Source organism: Halyomorpha halys, unplaced genomic scaffold (assembly GCF_000696795.3).
Source record: "Halyomorpha halys isolate HHAL.00 unplaced genomic scaffold, Hhal_1.1 Scaffold245.1, whole genome shotgun sequence".
Lineage (NCBI taxonomy): Eukaryota > Metazoa > Arthropoda > Insecta > Hemiptera > Pentatomidae > Halyomorpha > Halyomorpha halys.
In genome coordinates, this window is record NW_027106223.1 from 106,040 (window position 1) to 111,684 (window position 5,645).

The 5,645-nt window shown below is 34.2% G+C and overlaps 1 protein-coding gene across 1 annotated transcript in view; it reads right to left on the reverse strand.

The window, feature by feature from the left end:
- Positions 1 to 287: 287 nt before the first annotated feature.
- Positions 288 to 5,645, reverse strand: part of LOC106680140 (testis-expressed protein 2) — a 68,925-nt gene continuing 63,567 nt past the window's right edge. Inside the window, exon 18 of the mRNA XM_067044593.1 lies at positions 288 to 413. The gene's annotated coding sequence lies outside the window, so the exon portion shown is untranslated. The remainder of the gene's footprint in view (positions 414 to 5,645) is intronic.

Consider the following 5,645-nt stretch of genomic DNA (forward strand, 5'->3'; position numbering starts at 1 on the left):
ATAACTAGCGATATCTCTTGTTGGCCTCACCAAATAACTGTTTATATCCGAGCTAGTATTTTTTTATTTTTTGTTCTTTGAAGCTTTTCTTCAAATAGATGTCGATCTGAGGTCGCTTTAACACGTGGTGTCGGTGAAATAATCTTTAAAAGCAATCATAATCTATTAGTGATTTCATGCTTTGACATTTTATGGTTAGAGATGGATGTTTTCATTAATTAATTATGGGGAAGAATTGAAATAATCGACTGCTTGTTCAACTAGAATAATAATCGAAATGAGTACTCACCCATTTGGTGGTCCCTTTGCACTTGCAAGGCTTGGTCCAGGTCTGGTTTGGGTCGTCCTCCTCCGTAGCGAAGCATATCCAACACTGTCTCCCACTGCTTCTGCTGGTAATGCTATCTGATGGCCTGAAACACACAATAACTTCAGTACAAGCTTTATTTATCTTTGGGTTCCCTAGGCGCTCTCAAGTCTCCCGCTGGTATTCCGAGTTGAAGTGGCTCAACCTCCCGAAGGCAATACCTCCTTGGTGTTTTTCTATTCCAAGTTCTTAACATCAAAAAACCTACCTATATCCTAGATATCCTCACTCTTCGTTCATTCATCCACTCATTAAACACCAGATCCCATCCGAATGATTTATATATACCCTCCTATAGAACCTCCTTCTTTAGCAAATCCTTCGTCATACGTGCAACCTCCCTCTGGAATTCTCTTCCCATCTCCATTCGCCAGTCCTCATCCATTCTCTCCTTTAAACAACACCTATTCCTTCATTTATTGAATAATCAAACCTCCACATCTTTGTAATTAAATAAATAGGCAGGTATTGATTAGCATTATAAACAGTAGTAAAGCCAATATACCAATGTAATTTCATTCTACTATCTGAAAATTTGTAAACGCTCGCCAGATAAAAATCTCACTATAAGAACCATGTATTTATTCTTAGGGGACATATGTCCCAGAATAAAGTTATTTTTTTCATTCATTCATTTTCATTACAAGCTCTGTACATTAGTTAATGAGCCAAGTGTGAGTGCACCTGCACTGATAAACCCTAGGCCTGAGTCAGCAATTCTAAGCCTTTATATTCCTACTCCGATCTCCCATCAGACACTTGACACTTGAGTTTCAGACAGTCACACATTCCAGTTCCGTTATATCGTAGTCTCAGTTTCGATCATTATATTTTATTTATAGTTAAATTTTATAATTAATTTATAACAATTGTTAATTGTATATTGTTTCACAAATAAAATTTTTTTTTAACAATTATTGAGGAAGTTACCATAATTGGCGCCCGAACGGGAACTGCATTAGGTAAAATTAATCGCAGTGTTTCGAACTCTACCGTGAACAGGTGCTGCATTAAGTAACATTAATCGCAGTGTTTCGAACTCTATCAACACGTTTCATCAAGATTAGGATCTATCACCTCGAAGTTCCTCACCTGTGAAGATTTTGAATCAGGCCTACCTTACGAGAACTACCTACTTCAATTCTTCAGATCTTGAACAAGACGAACGACCTTGGCAGGACTCACTGACCTCAGGTATCCAGCTCAAGGACAAGATCTACCACCCCAGAGATTTACGTAACATCGTTCTCAATAATTGTAAGTTATATTTAAGTAAATATTATTTGTGAATTTTGTGTCTGATTATTTAAAAGAAGTGACAGAAAGAATAAATAATCTAAGAATAATCGACGATATGGCAAGCTTTCAAATTAAATCAGCAGACTACGATCACATTCTAAATTTTAACGGCAATCCCCACAATTTACTCAAATGCGTAACAGTATGTAGACAAGTATATAATATAGTATGTAAATCCGACAATTCATTTAGAATATTAAACGACTTTTAACTAAAATCCTTGCAAAACTAACAGACGAAGCCCATTATATTAACACTACGTGTGAATTTAATTGGTGAATGGAAGACTTTTTAAATTACCCAGAAAGAACATTTAAAGTTAGCAGATCCATTAAACAACTAAACTTTGAATTATTTAATAGCAAAACGACTAACCTGGAATCCTCACACAAGACTGAAAAGACAAGAAACTGCACGAAGATTCCGACTATTACATCACTTACTAGACAAACGGTCTAAACTTCCAACTCATTACACATTCTACATTATAAAAGACTAATCTACATGACAATAATAAGGCCCATCTGGACATACGGAGTTGAGCTTTGGGGCTCCACTAAACCTTCGAATTCCTCTCGTATCCAATCTTTACAATACAAAATCCTTCGTAAAATCCTCAATGCTCCTTATTTTGTTACTAATAAAACTATCCATAAAGACCTAAATGTTCCTTATGTAACCGATCTAGCCCGAACCCGATATTATTCCTTCCATAATAAACTCCCTAACCACCCAAACCCACTAGTTTCTAACCTTGCTTCCTCTTCCATTCCTCCGAGGCGCCTGAAAAGAAGATGGCCTCGTGACCTTATATTGTAAACTGTTTTTAGAGTTCTACTACTGGGTAGTTTCTCTACATCCTGTATCATATCATTATGTCATTATGATCAAATTTACTTGTATTTTTTATACAGTTGTAAATATCAATAAATAAATTTAAAAAAAAAAATAATAATAATTTAATAGCAAAATTTATCATAAAGAACATCCACTATATTTCCTCCATAGAATAGACAAAATTCGAATCTTAATAATTTCTATACATAGAATAGAAAACACTTGTGACAGAGAAACTATAGTAAGTGCCTTAGAGAAAAACATTTCATATTACTTTTTCACAAACATGCCGTTACACATTCAAACATACTTAATGACGAAAACCGACAAACTCAAAACAGTCTACGAAATTTATTTCAAAATGAAAATCATCTTTTACTCGATGACATAATTAATTCCAGCAGTATGAGACCCCCAGGAGAACATGACTATAGAAAACATAATGACCATAAAAGGAAACATAAACTATTTTTACTAACTAAATTATTAATAAACACCTTTATAAGCTCCGACGTTCTTTTTCGTGCTTTAGGTAGATAACCAATTGAAAAATACTCGCTCGCTATTACCTCAACGTTAGATGGAACGAGGCAACCCGCATTTTTAAAGGAATAGGAATATATGAGCGGATTCCAGACCTTCCAGCTTTTCAAGGATAATAAGGCCTTAGGGAACCAGTCCTCTCAGATCTTGTGGAAAAAGAAGAGTATGGGATAATCAAGTAGCAACATAAATATTCTGATAGAGCCATTGCGGAAAACATATAAAAATTAATTTGGCTCGTCCATGTTGTGACATAGTTGAAATATAATTGATTTGTTTATAAACATTACACAATTGCAATACACAAAATTATAAATATACACAGAAATAAGGCTAAACTAAGATAATCCATTAAGGTTGGTAAAAAAAGGGTGAAAACGGGGGAAGGCAGTGTACTGTTATATTTGTTCACTTTACTACATTTCCCCCAACTTGAATATTAATTTATATAGTCCATTTGATGTAGGGAAAAATTCGAAATGTAACAAAATGGATTACGCTGCTTTGCGGTGTACGAATTGTGGTTGTTGATGGTTGATTAGAATTGGGTACTCCTGTTCTATACTGGCTACACAATCACGAGAAACATGTATCCCGAACATCCACTCATCATAAGAATACAATATTTTTTCCTAAAACTATCACAACAAGGTAAGTTCATTATTTTCATATGGGCTCCAAGGCTTCAATTGGCATTGTTGGTAACGAGCTCGCAGACAAAGCAGGCAGAGAGGCACTCACGCTCCCTGGCCGAGGCACCGCCGTTCTTATCCCATCAGAACTCAGTACACCCCTTAAATTACAAATATTGGGAAGATATCATATGGTTATCTTCAAACAGTTACAGTTTCAAACTTGAAGAGCTTCAGAGGAGCACTGGAGCGTCATAAAGCTCATGTTGCTGCCTCTAGATCGCACAATATTGATCTAGTTCGTTCACGAACTACATATCTCTAGTGGGAACGAAAAGAAAAGGAAGTAAACCTACTTCAATTATGATTAGGTACTCAGTCGATTTTATTAACCCGCTAAAACGCATCAGCAACAAACTTTTTTTTTCTAAATATTTTTCTAATTTAATCTATAGAAAACAAGAAAGACTTAAATCGTAAATGGCATAACCTAATGGTTAGAATTTACACGCATATGCCATTTAAATCGACGCTGCTTCGGACTCAAGAATGTTAATTTAGATTTGAAACCGTTCCTGTATGATCGGCAAATACGACCTCATGAGAAACTATACAGCTTATTTGTAAATTAGGTACTGCAAATAGTGAATTAGAGCAGTAAAAACTAAGCGCGAATTTCGCTCGCATTCTAATATTTCAAAAATCTCTCTTTTTAATACTAATTCCTTAACAATGAGCTTATACATTCAGAACGGAAGAGTTAAATACATGTAGCCAATATTGCTACTTCTTTAAAAGGTTAGGAAAAATCAAGGACTTCTCATAAGTTTTAGGTTATATTGAAAACTCACGCGGTAAATGCTGAGCAGAACCATTTATGATACTCCATGAACTTACATTTGACAATTACAGCTGGTTGGTCATCTAAATAAACCATGGAACCTCTTTGTAACCGACATCTCTTAATCACATCTTCTGAACGCATCGAGAAACTGATGGATAGCCTATTTGTGTCGTTTGGCAGACATACACAAGGTAAATTTGTGTCAAATTATGAAATGAAATCAAGCCATGAATCATATGTTTCTTAACCATATTTAACTTATCTTTACCTCTATGCGTTTTAGCGGTCTAATAAAATCGACCAAGTTCCTAATCAAAATTGCAGTATGTTTACTTCCTTTTCTTTTCGTTCCCATTAGAGATAATGTAGTTCGTGAACGAACTAGTTCAAATAAACCATTCACAAAAAGGAACTAATTAGTTCAGTCGGTCTTTTTGTGTTCCCTAATTTCTTAGTTAATTTTTCTTAAGAAAAAAGTTAGAACTACCGAAGTAAGTGGGAACTATTGAACTACGAGCATTCATTGTGAAAAAATTATGTCAAAATTTTGATGTTCAAAAGTGAAATAAAAAAAATTTTTTTTCGTCATATCTTTATGACTACTTCCTTTATACGCGACGTATTTGAAATAGCAATATAGCGGTTAAACGGCTGGCCACCTCCTCCCCATTCCTACACGCTTCCGCTTCATTGCCGCCTTCGGTTCAACCTTTCGCTTTGAACAGGTAGGTGGTCCTGATTTGTTCTTTGCTCATTTATTATCATTTAATATCATTATTATTATTATTATTATTATTTATATTTATTCTTTCAAGACGTTTATTTAATCTCTACTTTCCTCTTTTTTTTCCGTATTGTTTTTGTTTTATGTACGTCTCCTGTACTTTTTTAACTGTGCATTTTACGTATTTTTTAAAATTTATTTACTCTTACCATTGTTACTTATTTTGTATTCTTATCATTGTTTATTCAAGTTTATTTTGTATTGATACTATTTTATGTCTTCCTTCCTTTTATTTATATGTAAGTCTTAATCACTTTGTTTTTACATAATATTTATTCTATCTTAAATTACCTTATTGTAGTAATATTCTCATTTTTTTTTTGTATCTTATTAGCCCTG